The sequence below is a fragment of the Schistocerca gregaria genome, chromosome 5, assembly GCF_023897955.1.
Source record: "Schistocerca gregaria isolate iqSchGreg1 chromosome 5, iqSchGreg1.2, whole genome shotgun sequence".
Lineage (NCBI taxonomy): Eukaryota > Metazoa > Arthropoda > Insecta > Orthoptera > Acrididae > Schistocerca > Schistocerca gregaria.
The window spans coordinates 187,015,965-187,042,535 of NC_064924.1; positions in this window are offsets into that span (position 1 = coordinate 187,015,965).

The window sequence follows — 26,571 nt, forward strand, 5'->3', positions numbered from 1 at the left end:
TTCATGCCGCTATTTGCCACTACATGCTACCAATCTCACCTAGAGCGCTCGAAAGCGCGGCAAGACCTCCTTTAGTTCCCCGCCGTGGCCCACCGGCAAACATATCTAACTCAAATTGACATTATTTCCCGCCTTGCCTGTTATTTCGCTGAAGGGCTCCATCACCCGCCTAACATTGGAGCTCCAAATCACAGGCATAACTACCACCTGCATTGGTCCCTGCCAAAATATGAGAAGCATCCCGTGATAGCTCAGAGTTGTCAACACTGAGTCGCACCTAGTATTCATTGCTTAGGCGTTGGGAGGCAGCCACGTGACCACCTCTCTCATTCTCCTTCCGTCCAACTAATGAGAAACCGTCTGCCAACCGCCCTCGAATGAGGACGGACTGGTCAGATGTTGTGCATCACTAGATGCAGCGACAACCGGGTCAATAGGAGATTCGGACGGCCAACCAAAGGTCTCGCAAGTATCGTCACCAGCGCTCCGATGTCACCGCAACTTCGAGCATCAGCCAGAAGCATGGTGACGGTAGCCAACGCAGTTCGCAGCTGTTTACGTACAGGAACCAATTTTCCTTGTGCCCCCTCACAACAATCACATTAACTAACCATATCGCAGTGTCTAAAAAACAGATATAAGATCTCAAATAGTGCTATTGAGTGTGGAATATATGTAATTAATAAAGAGGAGAATAAAGAAACACCAAAAACTGCTATGAAGATTTCTCGCTGCACCCTGAGACGGCAGGCACTTGAACAGGAAAAAAATTCTCTACTGAATTGGACGTATCTACAGCTGCTTGTTACGAGGAACTCTGCTTACCAATAAAGCTACTGCACGAAGTACGTATGCTAACTAGAGTCCAATGATGGAAACTATTTGCCCTGTACCAGCACGAGATTTGAATTTAATGGCGTGACGTGGAGCTGGTGGGGGTGGGGAATTACAGTAGTATGCCACCTTCACAGGGATATGCACCAAGATTTACGCAAAAACAGAAACTAAGGTTAATTTGGAAACCATTAGCCCACACAGTAAGTACACAGGTGCATTACAGAATTGCATTACAAAAGCACCCAAAATATAAATAAATAAACTAAATTACTGTGTATCAGGCATATGCTGCTGCTGCCATCGCTACTGCCGCGTCTACTCGTCTCGACGTTTGTCGTCGCGCAAATACGTCCAAACGATTCTAGTTGCTTCTCGCTTCGCACACCCATTTTGGTCGCAACGCAGTTTGTTATATGTATATCATATATCTCTGTTTTCTGTTTCCGTAAATATATTTGCATCAAGTGATATATCCTTGAAGCACTTCAGGTAATAGGTCCCATATAGTGTTTCACTCCTTAAATTACATTTCTCATTTATAAAATTCTGTCAGCGTCTCGTGGTCGTGCTGTAGCGTTCTCGTTTCCCGCGCACAGGTTCCCGGGTTCGATTCCCGGCGGGGTCAGGGATTTTCTCTGCCTCGTGATGACTGCGTTTTGTGTGATGTCCTTAGGTTAGTTACGTTTAAGTACTTCTAAGTTCTATGGGACTGATGACCATAGATGTTAACTCTCATATTGCTCAGAGCCATTCGAACCATTTTTTAAATGTAATTCTATGTACGAGATTGTCTTATTTTCAGCCTGTCTGCCACTGTAACTGCAAAGAGCAGGGTGCCATTCTCGACTGGTGTCGTTAGTTACGTGTTATACGTCCACAACCTGCATTGATATAGACGCTTAGTAGTTTTGTAATTAACCGTGGTGAGATAGGATAGAGTTTATTGGAAGATTAAAGTGAGGTAAAAGTAATAGAAGGCGTCAAATTGATGCAGAAATCGCAGCGGGTGCGTGTGGTATGACATTGCCATGCTGAAAGATAGGTTACGTTTGTTTCGACGAACTCTTGGAATTCGAAATTCGATTACAGCATGCTATTTCTCAGCACAGATGTTGTCCCGTTACACAGCGCTATTTAAGTCTCTGCAATTTGCAGAGCTCTAGTGGCTGAGGGTTGCAAATATATATAAATGAAGAATAAAGACGTAGAATGTTACAACATATGTTTTATTTAAAAAGCTTTAAGATTTTTCATATTAAAAATTCGGAGGCACCACGTCCTTATATTTAGAAACCTGTATTTTATTTCTATTTCACCAGCTGTTCACATGTTCTATTACGATTATTTACGTATATGGTGTCGTTTCAAGCGTGTTTTTCAACCCAGCAAGTGCGAGAACTAGTTGTGAAGGACAATGCTGAGGTATTTTATACTCTCGGAATGTTGGGATTGTTTTGTGACGAATAGAATCTATAAAAGTAGTACGGTGTCGTGTGTTTAATTAGGTATCATTGAAATTAACTAAATAACAAATATAGAGAATGTTCTCAGTTAATAGAATTATTCTTATACATGTGACCTTTATCACTTGATTATTCACTGCATTTTTTATATTTTATACTACAGTAGAAGTATGGAAGCTAATTTTGGACCTCGCCAGGAAACATTTGTTAAACAAAACTACGTGCCAGTGGCGTTCTTAGCCCACGTCATCTGACCATTCGTCTGCTCTTTGGGTAACGCGGGAAATTCAAACAAACTTGAACGACCCATCTGCCGCTAAATCTATATTCTGTAAGACACGTTATCGTGTGTGGTCGAGGGCACTTGTGGTACACCTATCACTTCTCTTTTTCTTTGTTCCATTTTCGAATAGCGAGTGCGAAGAACATCTTGCGGCAAACCTAATTTCTCTAACTTTTCGTGCTTTCGAGGCACTTCTATCTGAGAAAAATATGGTGCACGACTATTCTTCGATTGTACGCTCTCAGAATCTCTCTGTGACACACGACGACTCTATTATAGTGTCTGCCACTTCAGTCTGCTAACTATGACAGTTAAATCTCGCGCTTGTCAACAAAACACGCTGTTCTTCACTTCATCTTCTTTTTCTTTTCTAGCAACTGGTAGTGATCGAATATTGTTGGCCGGCCGCTTTGGTCGAGCGGTTTTAGGCGCTTCAGTCCGAAACCACGTGGCTGCTACGGTCGCAGGTTAGAATCTTGCCTCGGGCATGGATATCTGTGATAACCATAGGTTAGTTAGGTTTAAGTAGTTCCAAGTCTAGGGGACAGATGACCGCAGATGTAAAGTCCCCCGAGGGCATGCAGCTTTACTGTATGGTTAAATGATGATGGCGTCCTCTTGAGTAAAATATTCCGGAGGTAAAATAGTCCCCCATTCGGATCTCCGGGCGGGGACTACTCAAGAGGACGTCGTTAGCAGGAGAAAGAAAACTGACGTTTTGCGGATCGGAGCGTGGTATGTCAGATCCCTTAATCGGGTAAGTAGGTTATAAAACTTATAAAGGGATATGGATGTTATAAAGTTACATATAGTGGGAACTAGTGATGTTCGGTGGCAGGAGGAACAAGACTTTTGGTCAGGTGAATACAGGGTTATAAATACAAAATGAAATAGGACTAATGCAGGAGTAGGTTCAGTAACGAATAAAGAAATAGGAGTGCGAATAAGCTACTACGAACAGCATAGTGAACGTATTTTTGTGGCCAAGATAGACACGAAGCCCACGCCTACGACAGTAGTACAAGTTTATATGCCAACTAGCTCTGCATATGATGATGAAGAAATTGATGAAGAGTATGATGAGATAAAAGAAATTATTCAGGTAGTGAAGGGAGACGAAAATTTAACAATCATGAGTGACTGGAAATCGAGAGTAGGAAAAGGGAGAGAAGGAAACATAGTAGGAGAATATGGATTGGAGGAAAGAAATGAAAGAGGAAAGCGTCTGTTAGAATTTTGCACAGAGCATAACTTAATCATAGCTAACACTTGGTTCAAGAATCATGAAAGAAGGATGTACACATGGAACAATCCTGGAAATACTAGAACGTATCAGATAGATTATATAATGGTAACACAGAGATTTAGGAATCAGGTATTAAATTGTAAGACGTTTCCAGGGGCAGATGTAGACACTGTCCGCAATCTATTGGTTATGAGTTGCAGATTAAAACTGAAGAAACTGCAAAAAACTGGACTCGCATTCAGAGAGGACGACGGTTCAATCCCGCGTCCGGCCATCCTGATTTAGGTTTTCCGTGATTTCCCTAAATCCCTCAAGGCAAATGCCGGGATGGTTCCTCTGAAAGGGCACGGCCGACTTCCTTCCCCATCCTTCCCTAATCCGATGAGAACGATGACGACGCTGTCTGGTGTCCTTCCACACCAACCAACCAACCAACCAACTGAAAAAAGGTGGAAATTTATGGAGATGGGATATGGACAAACTGATTAAACCAGAGGTTGTACAGAGTTTCAGGGAGAGCATTAGGGAACAATTGTCACAAATGATAGCTCTGAGGGATGAAGTAGTGAAGGCAGCAGAGGATCAAGTAGGTAAAATGACGAGGGCTAGTAGAAATCCTTGGGTAACAGAAGAAATATTGAATTTAATTGATGAAAGGAGAAAATATAAAAATGCGGTAAATGAAGCAGGCAAAAAGGAATACTAACGTCTCAAAAATGAGATCGACAGGCAGTGCAAAGTTTCTAAGCAGGGATGACCAGAGGACAAATGTAAGGATGTAGAGGCTTATCTCACTAGGGGTGAGATAGATACTGCTAAGAGGAAAATTAAAGAGACCTTTGGAGAAAAGAGAACCACTCATATGAATATCAAGAGCTCAGATTTAAACCCAGTTCTAAGAAAATAAGGGAAAGCAGAAGGGTTGAGGAAGTATATAGATGGCCTATACAAAGGCGACTTACTTGAGGACAATATTCTGGAAATGGAAGAGAATGTAGACAAAAACGAAATGGGAGACGCAATACTGCGTGAAGAGTTTGACAGGGAACTGAAAGACCTGAGTCGAAACAAGGCCCCGGAAGTAGACATCATTCCATTAGAAATACGGACGGCCTTGGGAGAGCCAGTCCTGACAAAACTCTACCATCTGGTGAGCAAGATGTATGGGACATGTGAAATACCCTCAGACTAAAAGAACAATATAATAATTCCAGTCCCAAAGAAAGCAGGTGTTGAGACATGTGGAAATTACCGAACAATCAGTTTAATAAGACACAGCGGCAAAATACTAACACGAATTCTTTACGGACGAATGGAAAAACTAGTAGAAGCCAACCTTGGGGAAGATCAGTTTGGATTCCGTAGAAATAATGGAACACGTGAGGCAATACTGACCCTACGACTTATCTTGGGAGCTAGATTAAGGAAAGGCAAACCTACGTTTATAGCATCTGTAGACTTAGAGAAAGCTTTTGACAATGTTGATTGGAATATTCTGTTTCAGATTCTGATGGTGGCAGGGGTAAGATACAGGGAACGAAAGGCTAATTACAATTTGTACAGAAACCAAATGACAGTTATAAGAGTTGAGGGGCATGAAAGGGAAGAAGTGGTTGGGAAGGAAGTGAGACAGGGTTGTAGCCTCTCCCCGATGTTATTCAATCTGTATATTGAGCACGCAGTGAAGGAAAAAAGAAAAATTCGGAGTAGGTGTTAAAATCCATGGAGAAGAAATAAGAACCTTGAGGTTCGCCGATGACATTGTAATTCTGTCAGAGACAGGAAAAGGACTTGGAAGAGCAGTTGAATGGAATGGACAGTGTCTTGAAAAGAGAATATAAGACGAACATCAACAAAATCAGAACGAGGGTAATGGATTGCAGTCAAATTAAGTCGGGTGATGCACAGGGAAGTAGATTAGGAAATAAGACACGTAAAATAGTAAAGGAGGTTTGCTATTTCGGGAGCAAAATAACTGATGATGGTCGAAGAAGAGAGGATATAAAATGTAGACTGGCAATGACAAGAAAAGCGTTTCTGAAGAAGAGAAATTTGTTAACATCGAGTATAGATTTAAGTGTCAGGAAGTCATTTCTGAAAGTATTTGTATAGAGTGTAGCCATGTATGGAAGTGAAACATGGACGATAAATAGTTTGGAGGAGGATAGAATAGAAGCTTTCGAAATGTGGTGCTACAGAAGAATGCTGAAGATTAGATGCGTACAACACTTAACTAATGCGGAGGTACTGAATAGAATTGAGGAGGAGTTTGTGGCACAACTTGACAGGAAGAAGGGACCAGTTGGTAGGACATGTTCTCAGGCATCAAGGGATCACAAATTTAGTATTGGAGGGCAGCTTGGAAGGTAAAAATCGTAGAGGGAGACCAAGAGATGAATACACTAAGCAGATTCAGAAGGATGTGGGTTGCAGCAAGTTCTGGGAGACGAAGATGCTTGCACAGGATAGAGTAGCATGGAGAGCTGCATCAAACCAGTCTCAGGACTGAAGACCACAACAACAACAATTCTGCGTGTTCAAAGTCAGTTACACCAATTTTCAATCCTTCGCAGTTCTTCATGCAGTAATTAAAATTTCCTGGTGTTGTAGCATTTCCATAAACAACCAGCATCGTCTGCCAACAGCCTCGTGGAACTTTCTTCATTACCGACTACACCATTTATATACAGGTTGTAACATGTAAAAGTCAGATAATTTTATATGTGATCCCTTAATATGTCCACACATCAACTTGTGAGTTGTTTTTCCTCTGAATCACAGAGTCTTTCCACAAACATGTAACAAACTTGACAACCTGATGTTTTCTGCTTGCAGTAACTACACCACCAAATGGACATCGCCAGTCATATAGATAAATCGTTTCGCATCCATGTGTTGTGGCGTTCGCTGTGTTATTCGTTGGTTTGGTATTTTATTAATTTGTAAATGAAAGTGGTAATCTTATTTTATTACACTGAGTAATTACAAAATAATTTTTCTCTCGGCTAAAAATTTTGTCAATTTGATAAAGAGCTCCAAGTTAACGTCGTGTTAAAGTGTTGTCTGTAAGTTGTGTAAGTGTCACTAAATCACAGCTCATGTAACAGATTCTGTACAACCATTGATTATGATGGAAACAGTTATCTTCAGCAAAAGGATCATTAAAACCACCGAATATCAGCCGCGCACAACACTGACGTATGTTACCTGAAACAATATTCTTCGCAACTCGCGCGTAATTAATTTCAACTCCATACATCAGCAAGAAAAGTTTGTTATGTGGATCGTCCTATGAGCACTGTTTTTAAAGAACTAATCTGATTCGAATTATTTTCATTGAAATAAGTTCGGGACTACCGGTGCACATTTATTTTCACCCATTTTTATTACCTACCGCATTTATGTCTGCAGAGTTGCGTAATTTCAATTTGCCGCTGACATACTTGTTAAGATGGCGACAGACAATTGATACAGACTTTCTATCGTTAGAGCAAATAGGACAAATATTTGAAATGCTTATTAAACTTTACTTTCGTATTGTGCACTATTTAGACGTCATCAAGCAAACACTTGATTTTTTCTAAGGAAAACACAGACATAAAACTCGATACTAATCGCTGTTATCAATGGCTGCGCTGCTTGCAGCGGATGGACATAATTAACACAGGTAATGCTACCTGAGAGAGGAATTAAAGTTACAAATTATTATTCACTAATATTTATAATAATAATGAACTCTATTTTCAAGTAATAATTAACAAATAATTACAATTTTTTAACAGATTTCAGTTTGATATGCGTCTTATTTCCTGAACCTACAAACGCCAACCAACAAAAGGTAAAAACAAAGGAAGACAAACGCAGATCATAAAAGGAATTTACAATTATAATTGTCTTTGTATGATACACATCGACATGTCCAATTACATCACAGAATATTATATAAATAATTAATATTTATCATCGTTTTCATTGTTTTTTCATACGTCGAATAGATAATGTTTATAACTGTTAGAGGCATAATTTCCTCTCGTCGCACTGTAGCTAAAATTTATCTCGTGGATGTTACAATGCTCCTTGGGCTGAGAAAAAAAATCAGTTTATCTATTGTATATTATTTTTATCAGTGCACGTAATCCACTTGGATTTGCTACTCTCAAGATGCTAATGTTTAGTTTCAGTGTTGTTTTAGACATGATAAAATTATAGTTGAATCTTGTACTTTAAATGACTTCAGTGACTGTATTATGTCGGAAGTTGCTGCGGATATTTCCCGATTAACTTATCTCCTCCCCTCCCCCCCCCTCCCCCCCCCCACCTCCATTTAGGTTCACTGGACTCGGAAAACGGGGAATAAAACCGTCCAAGTGGCTTCAAGAAAATACACGCACCTACATTTAACAGTCAGGCTTGACATATTGTAATAAAATATGCTGGAAAATGCAAATTTATGACTGTGTTGTAAGCGTCTGGGATAATGAATGTTTTTTTCATGGTGGTATATCATAAAATTTCAAAACTCACTCATTTATCGAAAAGTCATAACAATTTGCCGCTGACGTCGTAAACTCGCCACCGTGTCGAGCCGATGAAAGCACACAGGTAGTGGCTGCTGCTGGACCGCCCCCGGCCGAGTCGGTCTGACGTCGGCTGTCGTCGGCTGCATCGTGGTTTGGAACTGCTGCTGTCTAGAAGTCGCGCTACAGCAGGTCTTGTTTCTCCTTTCCCACGTCCCTCAATTTAAGACGGGTACATGAAATGTAAAAATATAAGCATCAGTGACCAGGTTATTACTTTTCTCATCTTGTGGAAAAGTTTATTAGTGTCCATTTCACTCGCATTCACACGGATGGTATTAGACAGTTATGGAGTATGTTCCGTATTTTGTTACTGTTCAACACAATGTAGTGATTCACACGTAAGTTTATCACAATATGCACATTTTGAACACTCCACCGTTAATTATATAAGTGTCCGTAGTGTGCTTCGTTTACTTAAGCGGAATGTAAATATTTTCGCGACGCGCTGCGTAGCCAACGTTGCAATATTGTTTAGCCGCGCGGCTGGCTGTACATTCTGCCATATTAAATTTGGCACGCGAAGACGCTTCGTATCAAACTACTAAAGGTCATCAGTTCAAGTTAATTATTAATACAGTCAACAGTACTCAACGTTCATAGTGTTGTTGCTAACTTTGACACTCCTAGAGCGCTCATAAGGTTACCTGATCACAGTTTAATCACTGTTCATAATTATTCACAATATAAATCACAGTTCTTCACGCGTCCACTAGTTCCTGGGAAACACGTTTCACTGTTCTGATTGTTGTCAGTAGTTTTCCACAGTACTTAACAGACAATCTATATGCAAATGCCACTTTTAAAGTAATGAGGTCTGGTACACCTGCACACAAGTTCATATTACCATGACTGAATAAGAAAATTTAAAATTTTACACTGTCACATAAACATAAGGCAATATAAAACTTTCAGAACCTGCAACATTATCTTGACCATGAGATCATTACTGAACTGTCCAGATAACAGTACATTTCCATTTTTATTACAGATACATATATTTATATACTTCTATTTTTTTCTTTTTTTCTTGGGATGCTATTTACCATGATTTTGGGACAGATGTCAATGTTCGGTTTATCCAACCGGAATGTTGCTCATAAGAGAATTTTAAATGACTTTGTAATGAAACCGTGTGTGTAAATCAGTACACATTCAGATTTCACTTAACTAGTGGTGAAACCAGTCTTGTTTTTTTTTCAGTCACTTTTTTACAGGCACTCGCTACGTGTGTGGGACTATATGACTCAATCTTATGAAAATACGTTTGTTATGCCCATTCTTACACACAAACAAATACATTATTTAAGCATTTTAATCGTTTCTATCCTACGTATAGGAAGGTAAAATTCCTCACATTTAATGCAATAACACTCAAGTGTTAATCAATTTATTTAACCCTTTTAGAGTAAAAATACATTTATTTTGGAGATTCTCTATTCCTTGTTCAAATAATTCAAGAGAATTACAGTGTAATACTTCACATAAAAGCTTATAAACTAATATATACATAATATTATCAGACTATTACTGCCAATTATTTTACCATAAACATTATATCTACAGTTATGGGGTAGTGCACTTGCACTTCTGATTGGTCCTTTGTATATTCAAACATTAAATTGGGTTTTATATTGCAAATATTTTTTATGTCTTTCTGACAATACAGTCCTTTCCTCTTTGCTGTATTGACATCCTCTAGTATATAGCACCCCTCATGTGGGATATTAGCTATTTTATAAGGTCCTTCATACAGTAATTGCCATTTTTTTTATTTTTTTCTTAATTATCGATGCATTCGGATGCATCTTCAACAATACGAACTCATCGATACAATATTGTCGTGCCTTTGCAAGTTTTTTAGTCAGACGTCGTCTTGCGGAGCTCTGCTTGGCAATTTATATTCTGTAGAGCTGTAACTAGTTTCTTCTGATAAGTTAATTGTTCCTCTTCGATCTTCGGTATTGGATTAGCCCATTCGTCCACTTCATTCTTCTGTTCATTCATTAGTTCACTGGGCGTGGAGCCAGTTGTCATATGTGGTAAATTATTATAAGTTTCCATGAAACTATTTAGGTATTCCACCCACTTAGTGTGCCTATCGTGGGGGTACGTTCGAATGAACCGGTTGAGTTCCCTGAAAGTTCTTTCAACCGGGTTACTGCTCGGTGAAAACCTTGAAATTAGAACATGTTTGATGTTACATTCATCTGTACGGTTCTTCCACCTCTCTCTAGTAAAATACGTGGCATTATCTGTTATTACAATGGATAGGCACTCGAAAGATTTGAGGTAATCGTTTGTCAATCTTTTTGCAATATTACTGGCAGTCAATGTCCTATGTGGGTACATTTTCACGTACATTTTCACGTACACTACGAGCACGTATTTCATTCCTCCTCTGGCAGTTTGTAGAGATCGTGCAATGTTGATGGTTGCAATCTGCAGCGGACATTTTGCAATAATAGGGTGTAGTTCAATATCTCAGCAGATATTGTTAGGTTTGACCTTTTCGCATATTTTACAGGCTCTGATAAGTTCTTAAACTCTTCTTTTTAAATTTGGCTAATAACAATACTAACTAATCTTCATAGTAAACTTAATAATGCCGAAGTGCCCCCATACCCGACGCGTTAACCAAAATTAAATCATCAAGTGGGTCTGATGGAATGCACACTCGCCATCTACTATTATGATTGTCAGATTTGTAAAATAATATGTCATTTTTCAACTGGTAATATTGGTGGAAAGCACTATCATCCAGCTGACACAATGCGTCCCTCATGTTCTTCCATATAGGATCCTTTTTTTTTGACAATGATTCACCCTTATCCATAACGCTAAATATTTTTGTCTATTAGCTTTGTTCTTTATGAGAAGAATTTTTTTTTCTGTAGAACTTTCTACTAGAGCTGCAAACGCTGGTAATGCTCGTGGTTGCCTAGATAATGCGTCGGCAATTACATTATCTGGTACATGGATATGTCTAATTTTAAAGTCATACTCTCGCAAGGCGAGAGCCCATCGAGCTAAGCGCCCGTGCAGTCATTTGCATTTTAACATGTTATCTAAATTTTTTAAGGGCAAATACTACGGCAAGTGCCTCAAGTTCGGTCATGGTGTACTATCGTTCACATTTGGTTAGGATCCTACTTCCAAATCCAATCATCTTGACTTCCAATTTGTTGTTGATGTTTTATATTTGAAACAGACATGCTCTGATCCCATAATTTGATGCATTTGTTGCAATAAAGAAATCCTTTGACATATCTTGGCTGATGTAAATTGGTGCATTGATAAGTCCTCTTTGATACTGTCAGAGTCTCCTTTGAATTTCGATGTCCAGCACCATTGTGCGTTTTTCTTTAGCAAACTTAATAACGCATCACTGTTAAGCTGTTGAGCTGTTAAAAATCTTCTGAAGAAAGATGCTAAGCCAATGAAAATTGTTAAGTTGTTTCTTCGTGCGTGGCTACGGAATATTTGCAATTGCCTCCATTTTGATCGGGTCTGGTTTCATACCTTGTGGCTATATTACGAGACCAAGGAATTTTATTTCATCCCTAGCAAATTTTTTCAAATTTACTGTTACTCCTCTTGCTAGAAACTTGTCTAGCACATTTTGTATTAAATCACGGTGTTCTTCTCAGGTATCTGTTGCTAGGAATATATCATCCACATATGTTGTGACTCGATGTAATAACCAGGGTCGTAATACGTGTTCCAACGCTGCTATGAACACACCGCCACTAATATTTAATCCAAAGGGAAGAACACGAAATTGATAACTTCGGCCTCCTAACACAAAGGCTGCATATTGCCTGGATCCTTCTGATAAGAGGATTTGTTAAACTAAAGAACGCAAATCCAGTGAGGATAGATATTTCTTTCCAAAAATCTTCTAGATTTCTTCGTCTAAATTTTCAGGGGATCTGGTTATTGTTAATAGGGGACTGCTATATTGCGAATTAGATGTTTCCGTAATGCCCCAATCCACCACTTTTCGTATTTCTTTCATCACTTTGTTTTTCGTAGTCCAGGGTGAAACGTCCCCTTAGAAAAATTTATACAAGACTGTGCTTAAACTGACACACAATAGTTTTTAGCACAACACAATCTGAGTTTCAATAATCCCTACAAAAAATGGCCCTGACTAATACTAACATATACCTTTCACAAATCACTTACCTCACAAAAATCTTTGTTACTCGAACTACTGCAATACAGCGAGCGCCACTACTGCCAGCTAACTAAAAGATTCAAACTACGGAAGTCACTAACTACTGATGGGCATAGTTAGCGAATGAAAGATTTTAATAGAGAACAAACAATGTATTTACCTTAATAGTCATAATATATATATCAGTTCATGACACCAATTCTTACAAATTTCCAAACTCCGCCATCTCTCTCCCCACGTCCACCACTGCTGGCGGCTCACCTCCAAATGCACAATGCTACGCGTTCTTAGCATCCAGCTGCCGCTGCCCAACACTACAATGGCGAGTATTACAACAATGCCAACCAGCCACAGACTGCACACGGCACAGCCAGTGATTTTCATACAGAGCGCTACGTGGCGGCGGCGTTACCAATAAAAAAACCTAAACAGCCTACTTACATAGCCCCCATGCTCCCCACAAAAAAATTAATAAGTTGGTTTGGGTAGTGGCCAATACAGATTTGAAATTTTTTTTCATAATTACAATAACAAAGAAATGAAATGCACACACTTATCGATACAATGTTGGTCAAAAGCTAAAATTTTCTCACAGTCCATAAAGAGAGTCCTGATCATTTATCAAAGTAAAATTGGAGTGTTTTTCTCAAAGTCTGAGTAGTAAAAGAAAATGCACATGGAAGTAGTGGATTTCCATGCAGTCTTGAAGAAGTAGTGTTTTCCTTCCAACGGAAAGACAGTGCTGACTCTTGACATGCAGACAGGTAACGGGCCACAACAGAGCAAACCCACAGCAGAGTCAGTCGAAGTTTTAAAGAATATTGGTAGGTAGGTCGTCACAGAGTAGACCCATTGCAGTCCTGGTAGAGATTACGGTACTGGTGGGCCACCAGAGGTGCAGACCCACTGCAGTCCTTGTAGAAATAATGGTATTGGTGGGTCATCAAAGTTGCAGACCCACTGTAGTCCTTGTAGAGATGGCCAGCAGCCATCTGTTTGACTGTGCAGGCGCACAATCACTGTTGAAGGGTCTTGCGGATAATATAGCAAGTCCATAACCACCACTTGTGCACTCACAAAAATTGTTTTTGAAATGTCCTTAGAACCAGCAATGCTGTTATCCAGTCACTTACTGAATTATTAACACACGTGCAAACACTATCAGTCCCTACTTCTCACATATTGTCCATATACTATGACCAACAGAAATGTGTGCAGTGAAATGTAACTTACAAGTTACTTAATTTGATGAACAGGTGTCAACTACAATTTTATAACATGAGAATACAATAACAAAGGTACAAAATATATCATTGAAGAACATAATAGTACAGATAACATTTGCAGTAATACAGGCTTTACAAAAGAATCGAAATAACATATACATCAGTGTTACAGGAATTGTGACAGGAGCACATGCATAAAAAATCAGAATAAATTTCGAAACATCAACGTCACGAATGAGCATTAGAACAAAACAGAATAAATAATGTGTAAACATCTTTACAAAGTAAATAACATGTTATTAATGCAAATTATATTTGAGGATAACACTATTCCTCATCATAGTGAATGTAGCTTAGTATTAGAAAAATTCTGCAACATAAGTCTTATCAGATAAACATATAAAGACAGGAAGAACATAAATACACAAGGGTACACAAACACATAGTGGGATAACACAAGGAAAGGACATGGTTTGTTTTACTGCAGTATTTTGCAAACAAAACTTTCTTTACTTCTCGGAGATCTCCCTTCATTCTTCATTATTTCCAAAAAGTGCTATCTATACCTGATTTCTGTACTTTTTTCGTATTACTTCTCAATGCATTTCTTCCAATATATCGCAATTCATTCTCTTATATAGGCTACCCCCTCTTAAGCTAACTTAAATCTACTGAGCTCAGATGCTTAACTAAGGGATGAGGCAATGCAGCAGCACAAAACAATTTACACAAACAGCAATGTTAAAAAATGGAAATTGGCAAAAAAAAGGCAGCAATATTACAACTAATATAAGGCAATGAGCAGCAAACAAGAAAAATAAATCAGTAATAAAATTGGCTTAACCTAGTAATACAAAGTGACATTCAGTAGCACTATGAATGGCAAACAGCCGCAGCAAATGCTATAACTTATACCTAAACATGACAAAGCTCAAGCAGAAAAAATGTTACACTAAAGACAACAATGCAGATAAGGACAATGTCTATTCACAACTTAATGTCTATGCAATTAAAGTGGTGCACCACAAAAATTTATTGTAAAAAAATATTACCATGTACTTGAAGAGACAATTCTGTATGCGATTTCTGTGAAGGGAAATGTCTTTTTGTGCTACTTCGTTTTTTTTTAAGTACACCATAAAGTTATTATTTACTGGATCTGTAGGCATAAAATATTTATATTAGTACATCCATAAAATTTATTTTAACCAATGCTTCAGTGCAGTTACAAACTAGATATTAAACAAAATGAGTAAATAAATGCATAAAGCAAGCCACATGGCATTTCTCTCAACTAGCAGGACAATAGCCATGAAATGTTTCTCGTCGTTTCATTAGGCATTTTAGTAAATATCATAAATTAAGAGCTCCACAGTGTAATCATATGTTTTCAAGTTTGGGCGTGTAGTATTTGCGATGCTTTCTACAAAGGAATCTCAATAGCGAGGATAATGGCCTCTTTTTTTTTTCACCTGTGCCTCTGACAGGCACACACTAATGGCTTTCTTTTGTCAGATGGTTGTCGCGCAGCTGGGTGCCCACGACTTAACTGTCTTATCGAAATATTTACGACACCAGTTTCCGCTACAGTGGCAGTCTCATATAAAAAAAATTTACAGGTCAAGAATTTGCGTTATAAATCTGTAGAAATAAAATCATTTAAACATAATTGTGTCCAAAAAATTTTCGCCAGCATAGTGATACATTCCCGCATATACACTCATTTCATAACTCTTAAAGTACGATTCTCGGTTTCCAACATCCTTTTTCACAAATCAGAGTCCCTAACCACTACTCATTATTTCTTACCTTATTACACATATATATATTTGTCGACACTTCTTCAATATTTCATCATAACAGATACGTAGCATAACCAAATAACTCATATAGCATCAGCTTAAACATACCTCAGCAGCATAATTCACATCATCGTCGTAATAATAACATCATAACACCACAGTCAAATTCTCAAAATATCCACAGCTTCCTCCAATAATTTCAAAACCTAAAAAAAAATTCTCTGCTCATGTCAAAAGTGTCATCTGCCTCAAACGTACTTTAAAATTCGTGATCCCATACCAAATATGTCATTCAAAGCTCTCATAGTATCACAATGTTTCCGAAAAAATATGAACAGTTCACAAAGTACAGACAAAATACAATTTCATAAGTGTGAAGTTATCCACCTCCGTAATTGCGTAAACATGTGTCACTGACATAGTAAAAATATGTTTGTTTCTCTGTCAAATAATCAGATAGCTGTGTAACTCTTTGTTAGAGAAATATGGTACCGATGTGTAAAGTTGTATAAACAAATACCATATTAGCTATGGCTCCTTGTGCTTGCCAGACACATGGTACACAAAGAAAGCGTGTACCCCCTGCGGATTAATGTAATTATACCCTCAGGTGTTACCGATTACAGCAGTGGAATGAAATGTATCACAAAAAACTTTCTTTTTAATTCAACAATATTGATAAATAAATGGTTTAAGTACCAAATTAATCACTCAAATGCGTGCCCTGTAGTGCTGAATGTGCGATTTGCTGTAAGATAATTCTGTGGAACTGTCGTAGTTTTCGTCCTCTGTAAGCAAAGTTCTGCTGAAGTCAATGTACTTACCTCATCATAAACGAAGGTGAAATGATTTCCATATAGATATCGTAGTTATTACGTACCTTACCGTGATCAAGAAAGTACTATAATGTAACGTATTGTTGTGCTACGATAAAGGCTTTCTTATTGTAGGTATACCACAAAAGTTACTACTAAAACATGTTTTACTTTCCAGAATAATACAGAAAAACTGTGCAGATATAAAACAGATACACCGCAAAAGCAACAATGTAAATCGTGTCACATATTAGTAGCGTCGTGATATAATCGTGTAGCTATTATAGAAACCAAATGCTAAGTCATCTTTAATCTCACCGAATGAACTTCAAATAAAGAATGTGTTTTCAAGTAAACCAAAATGTTGCATTAAAATCTCATTAGCAATACTGGTAAATGTTCTAAGTATGTAAGCCTGATAGTCGTTACATAATCGTACAACTAACAAGCAAGAATGTACAAATACAACACTGTGTCGTCTGTTCACTATAACAATGTATTCGTAATTTCTGTTATAAATCTTCCCTACGTTCTAGACTGGATAGTTAACTTGAAAACATTGTTGCATGTTAACAGTTTCTCTGTGTGACAAAGCATACTAGGAATGTGAAGTGAAATGTTTTATGGCAAAGACAAAGTTAAAAAGCAGATTATCTTTCAATAAACGGATTTACGTGTGAAATGTAGTACAATCCTTTACTTTTCCTAGAGCTCAGTGTTAACTTGAACGCAATTATCATGCGGTATGCGTCGGTAAAGAATACTGGAATTTTTCTCAAGGTTAGCGTCTATGTTATTTTTCTCTGAGCCAGCCGGCGCACGTGGCTGCCTGCGGTGCGAGTCATTGTCTGTCTCTTTGTTGGCGCGCGCCGTTATTGGGATTAGGAGACCTAACATCTACAAATTCATCTTGACGAGAAGGCCCTGTCCTGTAGGAATCCCGCCAGTTCTGATGCAATTCAGGTCTGTCATTTTGTCGGAAGTTTACATAGTTTCTTGTTTGTCGGTCATGTGGTGAAGAATTTCTCCCGGAATTATCACTGCACTGTGGACCGTTGCGTCTGCAGTTATTGTGTCTCCCGTGATAATAATAGTTCTGGTTGCCATATTGTCTGTTTCTGTGATTGTCTCTGTCATATTCATTACTACGGAAATGCGATCTTTTTCTGTAACTATTTTTACTCTGCCAACGGTTATCATACGGGTGGTCTCTGTTTTGGTCACGATTTGTGTTGTGAGAATAGCCTTGTCGTGTCCAGTTATTATTTCTTTCATCGCGGAATTGCGACGGATGTGACCTGTAATTGTTGTGTTCCTGTTTTCGCGTTCCGCGATTGTCAGTGTCAATTTCTAATTCTTGTAAGAGTCCCTGAAAAGCTTCAATGTCGTCTTTGCAACGGCCTGCCAAAATAATATGCCGTAAATGTTCAGGCAATTTGATTAAGCAAATGCGGATGAGTTCTGACGGGCTGTATGGGTTTGACAGGTACTGATTCTTGTGCAACATGTCTTCAAAATATTTCACAAGACTGGAAAATTCAGATTGTTCGAAAAGTTTCATCATCATGATGCCATGTTTTACTCGGTCTTATGTGGCTTGGGACCAATATGCTGAGAGGAAGGCATGGTAAAATTTTCCTTCACTGTGGCAATCGTGAATGACCGATCGCATTCTTACAGCTGGTTCATTCTGTAAATAGCCACACATAAATTCTAAACTGTGCTCTAATGACCAGTTGGGGGGGAAACAATGAGAGAATTGATGAAGCCACGCTTGTGGATGAATGTCGTTGCCAGAATTCTTAAATGTTTTGAATTTACGTGTAGTAATGAACAGCTTATAGTCAAAATCATCGTGTCGGCGGGTCGCATATCGGTCATTGTTACGTCGTTTCGGCGGTTCCATCTCAAAATTCGGTGTACTTTGCCAATTTCTTTCATAATCTCCAAAGTGCCCTGTGTTGTTATTTTGTGGCAGTTCCATATTTTTATGTCCCTCTTCCCGTATTGGAGTGCGAGTGTCCTCTGAAATACGTAATTATTGTATTACCTGTGTCAGCTGATCTTGTACTTCCCGGATTTCTCTTTGGTGTTGTGTATTAATTTGATTCTGATTTTGTTTGAATTTCCTAATTTGTTCGCACTCTTCTGTATCATTCAGATCATGATCTATCTTTTTAGATAAGTTAGTGAACTGATCTGAATGTTCGGCTACTTTCTCCGATAGTGAACACATTTCCTCAGTGTGTTTTTCTGAACCAAGTTTCAGAGTGTCCATTTGTGTTGAAATCGAATCTACTGTGACCTTTAAGTTTTCCTGAGTTCTTGCAAGTTGCGTAACCGAATCGGTGGATGCAACTGAGTCCATTTTAGCTTGCAAGGTGTCGTGATTTTCACGAACAACAGTTTGCAATTCCTTTATTGCTGCTTCGTGAATCTGTAATGCATTTTCATGCCGCGAAAACATAGGTTGAAAATGCTCACAAATTTGTGTTTGTACGTCATTACAGATTTTTTTGGCATTTCGATTCAATGTTATGTAACTCAGTAGTTAAATCTTCACGTGTTTGTTCAAGTATGTTGTCTAACTTCCGAAGATTTTCTTCCACTGTGTCTAACTTTTGAAGCTTTTGCTGTGTTTGTCTCTGATTTTGTTCCATTGTGTCTAACTTTTGAAGATTATGTTCCATTGTGTCTAACTTTTGAAGATTCTGTCCCATTTGTTTCTGATTTTGTTCAAGCGTTGTGTCTAACTTTTGAAGATTTTGTTCCATTGTGTCTAACTTTTGAAGCTTTTGTCCCATTTCTTGCATTAATTGTAATAACAATGCACTGGTGTCTGAAACATGTTCCTTAGTCCTATTCGGCAATGCATTTACATCGGCAATATTAGCAGTTTGAAAAACAGAAAATGTGTCTTGACTTATTTGAGAAAACGGTGAGGACGCAAAACCTGAATCTACAGTATTTGCAATATTGTGTCCTGTCATTTCGGAATCCTGAGGCGAACTGTTGCCGACCGATCGATCGATAATGCTTCCCTGTTCACTAATTGTTTCACTGCCTACACCATTATTTGCAACCCGCTCCATTTCCCTATGCACAATTACCAAACTGCTACTTTGAACATAAGTTAATTAATTACATGGTGGCGCTAACACACTGATTTCGTCTTCACTGTCGTTTCTCAGTTTACTTTGGAGCCTAGTATTACGTTTTTCACACGCTATTATTGTTACAATATTTCACACGACAACACAAAAAAGCACAATTTGAAAAGCAAAAATAAGAGAACACATTAACATATCACTGAAAATAATATCTAGTTAATTGCAAGCGCAGCTGCGAAATAATTGGTGCAAACCTATATGAATGCCACAACTGTTTTACTGTACAACAATGAAAAACTACAACTACAAAGGAAATTCTCTCTATAATTACGCGCTAGCAATAAACAAAAGCTACTCTAATTACATAAACTACAAGAAAAAATCAGAAGATTCCAATGAGGTATCCTTGGCTAAGGGTCGACATATGAAACATCCCCTTAGAAAAATTTATACAAGACTGTGCTTAAACTGACACACAATAGTTTTTAGCGCAACGCAATCTGACTTTCAATAATCCCTACAAAAAATGGCCCTGACTAATACTAACATATACCTTTCACAAATCACTTACCTCACAAAAATCTTCGTTACTCGAACTACTGCAATACAGCGAGCGCCACTACTGCCAGCTAACTAAAAGATTCAAACTACGGAAGTCACTAACTACTGATAGGCACAGGTAGCAAATGAAAGATTTTAATAGAGAACAAACAATGTATTTACATTAATAGTCATAATATATATATCAGTTCATGACACCAATTCTTACAAATTTCCAAACTCCGCCATCTCTCTCCCCACGTCCACCACTGCTGGCGGCTCACCGCCAACTGCACAATGCTACGCGCTCTTAGCATCCAGCTGCCGCTGCCCAACACTACAATGGCGAGTATTACAACAATGCCAACCAGCTACAGACTGCACACTGCACAGCTAGTGATTTTCATACAGAGCGCTACGTGGCGGCGGCGTTACCAATAAAAAAACCTAAACAGCCTACTTACAAGGGGACCGAGTAAGATGCTCTGCAATAGGTCTTGTGCGGATATAATTTCATATTATACTAGTAGTCTTTTATGATTCCAGGGCGTTCAGTGAATACTTCGAAGTATCCGGATAATAATTCTCTTAATTGTCTAGCCTCTGAAGCCTTAATGCAAGTTGTCTCCTGTACTCTTTCTTCTATTGTTGTTACGATATCACTCACGTTGCTGGGTGAATCTTTACTTCGATTTTTGTGACACATCTCTGGGTGCTTATGATTCAATACTAACAACTCCTGTTTGATGACACAAAGATTAATTTTTCTCATCAGCAGAAGGTTCGCACCGAACTCCCGATTCTGTATTAATGTTATGGGTCGCTGTTGGTACTTAAGTGCACATGTCCCACGGGCGAGATCAATTACAGCTTTCCTTTCCCGAAGGAACTCAAGACCCAGAAGCACGGGTACTGACAAGTTATCCATTAGTAGGAACGTGCATAATAAGCGATCATTTCCCAAGGATACTTTCACCTGTCTCTGGTATTTTATACTCTGTGCCTTTTTTTTCCAATGCCCGTATAACCTTACAATTTGCAACCGGCAAAATCGGCAATCTTCTTATCTCTGGTACTTTCTTGAAAAACAGCGTGTTCATAACTGATCCATTAGCACCTGTGTCAATCCGATTAGTAGTTGTTACACCATTTACAGCTCTAGTTACACTGGCTTGGATATTTTCCCTTTGTGGCTTATCAGAGACATCAGGTTCCTGATATAGCTCATCTTCGATCCTGTTGCCATTCGGATACCGTATCACGTTTATTTTTTGTTCCGTCGACCTATTGCCTTCATTGTTGGCCTCGGTCACCTGGCGAAGGCTTACAGGCACCGAAATAGGTTTGTTGGCTTCTGAGTGTTTTGCTTTGCTTCCGAAGGTACCTCCACTACTGTAACATTTTGTGAGTTTTCAGTCGGAGGAGGCCTGTTTGGATCCTACCACGGTGGATATTGATTGCTGGGTGTAGGTATAGCCTGTACATAATTTATTGGCTGCCTGAATTGATAGAATTTTGCTGCGGCTGCCAATGATTTGTCCCTGGCTGTCGCCAATATTCACTGTCACACCGCATGCTTGTCTTTGTATGAAGTGTCTAACCTGTTCTCATTTCGTCTTTTCGGTTGCTTTTGTTATTGTTTGGGTTTTCATTGTGGTACTGCCTCTGATTACCATTCGGCTGTTGGTGTTCTTCGGCCTTTTGATAATCACTGTTATTATTATTAGGATACTCTTCTTGCACTAGATCCAGAGAATCAATTACAGACAGAAATTCTTTCAGATCGGTGTCTGTAACATTATATAATTTTTCTCTAATATGTATGGGTGATCTAGCTTTTACCACTCGCATTAAGTCTCTGGTGGTTACTGGCTCATCCCAGTACTGGGTCATGTTAATATAATTTTCCAAGCACTTCCTTAAAGAACCTGACTTCTGATTGTATATTTGTGCATTGTAAACAACTTTACGGAGTCGCTCTTAGGTAGACGCTGACCAGAAATTATGAAGGAACGCCTTCTCAAAGTCGTGGAAAGTCTTGCAAATTTCTGCTGCATTTAATGCCCAGTGCGACGCATCACCAGAAATATGTGAAACCACAAACTGTAATTTCTGTTCTTCTGATCATGATTTTGGAAGAACACTTCTAAAGTTTTAAATGAAAACTACTGGGTGTATGTTTTTCTTGCTTTCTTCGTTAAATATTTGAAACTGTCTATGCTTAATCAGGCTTTCTTCATGCCCCAAAGTAGTTAAGTGCATGAAACTGTTATCATTCGCAGGTGGTGTGTTTACTTTATTACAAGTACATTCTATTCCACTATTATTGTTCCTTGGAGTCACATATTGCACTGGTAATATCGGTTGATTAGCAAAATTTGGTCTTCATTGTGGTGAATGAAAACTCGCCGTTAGATTATCTGCGATCTTTTGCCTATCAGTACCAGTGTTGTCATTACTGCATACTGTCAGATTTTCAAAGTTTTGATTTTCAGATCTTAGCACAATGGCTACTTCTGTTCGTACTTGCTTTCGCATTTCCGAGGAAATGTCGTCCTGAATAGTTTCCAAAGCGGTAGCCAAAGCTTTGAATTGGTTCTCTAGTCTATCCACTTCAGTTTGAAGGCTATTGACCTCAACTGGAATGTTTGTTAACGGTTCAATAGTGTTTTTTACTGCATCTATTTCCTGCTTGAAATGGGTAGTAATAGCATTATCACGATCGACCAACACTTGATTTATCCTACGGACAAATTCTTTATCTCTTTCCAGAAAAATACTGTTTATATTTTCCATAAATTTCTTTTCCTTTTCTTGGTCCCTGAGTTCCTGTTGTTGTTTTTCTATAAACTTTTCCTGTCTACGTTTTTCTTTTTCCTGCTGGCGTTGCCGTTCACGCTCTTGCTCTTTAAGCTCGCGTTGTTTTCCACGCTCCTGTTCTTTAATAGTAAACTTTCAAATAATGCTGTTATCATATGCTGTATGGACGTCGCTCGAGCATTGCTAACGTGTGCCCCTTGCCCAGAAGAAACATTGTCATTAATTCCTAACTGGGTGAATGCCGGAGTGTCAGTTGGTTTTGGCAACTCCTCAGTTTTACTATCACTCAGGACATCAGTTACTAAATTATCATTCATAATTAAACTTTCTAATAATTCGACAGAAATATGGGTAAATTATACTACCTGAGACTCTCATGTCATCTCTGCATCAGTATGCTCATTCGGTTTAATATGTTTCTTTTGTTTAACCATTGTATAACCCAAATAACACAACAAATATATAAATCATAGACAAACACCAACTGACACAAGATAATCTTATAACTAACACATATACACAAATAACACTTAAAAATATTATTCTCGCAGCCAGGATATTCAATTAGTACTACTTATTGCTGCAGGTACTGACTATAATAACTCAGAATTTCAATTATTTAAGAGAACAAATGTGCATTGGTGGCCCTACGTAGGGGGCCAGTTTGGCGTTCGCTGTATTCGGTGGTTTGGTATTGTATTAATTTGTAAATGGAAATGATAATCTTATTTTATTACACTGAGTAATTATTAAATAATTCTTCTCCCGGCTAAAGATTTGGTCAAGTTCATAAAGAATTCAAAGTTAACGTTGTGTCAAAGTGTTGTCTGTAAGTTGTGTAAGTGTCACTAAATCACAGCTCATGTAACAGATTCTGTACAACTATTGATTATGATGGAAACAGTTATCTTCAGCAAAAGGATCATTAAAACCACCGAATATCAGCCGCGCACAACACTGACGTATGTTACCTGAAACAATATTCTTCGCAACTCGCGCGTAATTAATTTCAACTCCATACATCAGTAAGAAAAGTTTGTTATGTGGATCGTTCTTTGAGCATTGTTTTTAAAGAACTAATCTGATTCGAATTATTTTCATTGAAATAAGTTCGGGACTACCGGTGCACATTTATTTTCACCCATTTTTATTATCTACCGCATATATGTCTGCAGAGTTGCGAAATTTGCATTTGCCGCTGAGATACTTGTTAAGATGGCGGCAGACAATTGATAGAGACACTCTATTGTTAGAGCAAATAGGACAAGTATTTGAAATGCTTATTAAACTTTACTTTCGTATTGTGCACTATTTAGACGTCATCAAGCAAACATTTGATTTTTTTTCTAAGGAAAACACTGACAAAAATACGAGATGCCAATAGATATTAACAATGGCTGTGCTCCTTGCAGCGGAAAGAAATAATTAACACAGGTAATGCTACCTGAAAGAGGAATTACAGTTACAAATAATTATTCACTCATATTTATAATAATAATGACCTCTATTCTCAAGTAATAATTAACAAATAATTACAATTTCTTAACAGACCTCAGTTTGATCTGCGTCTTGCGTCCTGAACCTACAAAAGCCAACCAACAAAAGGTTAAAACAAAGGAAGACAAACGCAGATCATGAAAGAAATTTACAATTATCATTGTCTTTGTGTGATACCCATCGATATTGCATAATAAAATATTATATAAATTATTAATATTTATTTCACTGATTTTTCATATGTCGAATAGATAATGTTTATAACTATTAGAGACATAACTTCCTCTCGTCGCACTGTAGCTACAATTTATGTCGTGTATGTTACAGTGTCAACACTTCAAGACCTGACCTGATGCCGAAGGTGAAATAGACATTAAATACTTGCTCTTGCCACCTGTATTTGGCGGTACTAACTATCCTAACAACAATAACTTGTAATATAAAGGAGTGGCGTCCAGTAAGCAATGTAGCACATTTTTTACAGCCGGTTTCCTTTAAAAAATGCAGAACTTATTGTGGAATATTACCACTCTCGCCCCTATAGTTTTGTGTATTTCCTATAGATTACAGCCATGAAAACAATGGGCATGACGTAGGTGCATTTCAAGCTGGAAACTGTCAGTAGGTTTCTTTCATTGGAATGTCAGGGCTTTGCTTACAGATGTCTATGGAATCCTGCCTGTGAACAAAAGCGTAGTGAGTCGTTGGGCGTGTCGGCTGTCAAACAAGCCAGTTCAATCTCCCACAAGCCGGCTAGAAGCACACAGCCGTGATTCTTTCATTACTGGTATGGGTTGATACTCTCAGTCGAGGAGATTGACAGAGCACAAACACCTCGCTACACAACTGGACACCTCTGTAGGTAGTGCTGAAACTCTCATCCACCTGTTGGGATACTACAAGGTATAGCACCACCAATTGCCTCTCTGCCAAACAGAAAACCATACTGATCAATGAAGACCATCTGTGCAGAATTGCGTGACCGTTATGAGACTAACACAAGCGAATCTCCTTCCATTCGATCCAGAAACAAACCAGAAATCCATGAGGGGCCAGTACATCACCTCTCCTCCGAAGAAGGAGTGGGTAAAAGCATTGCAACGGTCTTCTGGCACTCTGAAGCGGTTGTTCTGTTTGATGTCCTTCCTCATTTTCCAACGTTGAACTCTGAACTGCATTGTGCTACCATCAGGAAATTGAAGAAACAACGTCAGGATGTTCATCGGCACAGAAATGCGAACGATATTCTCCTTCTCGGTAACAATACAAGAACTCAAACGCCCGCTCAACCAAGAGGAACTCACATCACTTCATTGTTTCTCCTCGTCCACCCTCCAGCTCCTATCTTGTACCTCCCAAATTCCATCTGTTTGGTACAATGTTGGACGCACTCTGGCACTCTGCGTGAAGCAGTATGTGGATGATGGGGAGGTTACTGACGCAGGAAGGCGTTGACAGTGGTTCCATGCGTGTAATAGGCCCTTCCAATGAGGTGGCATGAGGCCACGATACTGAAAGAAATTATGTTTAACTGAAAGAAATTATGTTGAAATTATGTTCTAAAGAATAGAAAAACTCTTTTCAGGAAGAAAGTATTGCATTACTTATTAGATGTCCCTTCTATAGTTATTATATAATTCACACATGTATTTGGGGCTATTTGTTATTGTAATTTATAACATTGCAAGCTAAGATCGCTTGATTTTAAATACTTTCTTTCAAGACCAGTTTTTGACAGTACCCATCCGTCATCCTCAGATCTCCCAGAAACATAATTACAAATCATCTCATCGATATACTGCCAAAATTCTCCAAATATAATAATGAAGCTATATACCGGTTAACTTTATGTATTTTCGAAACAAATACGGAACGGTTATTTGAATTGTGCCTGTTGTAACATCCACGTGATAAATTTTTGGCTCCAGTGCGACGAGAGGAAATTATGCCTTTAACAGTTATAAACATTATCTATTCGACGTATGAAAAACGATGAAAACAATGATAAATATTAATGATTTATATAATATTCTGTGATGTAATTGGACATATCGATGTGTATCGTACAAAGGCAATGATAACTGTAAATTGGTTGGCTTCTACAGGTTGCGGGCGCATATCGAACTGAGGTCTGTTAAGAAACTGTAATTATTTGTTAATTATAGTGCACAATAC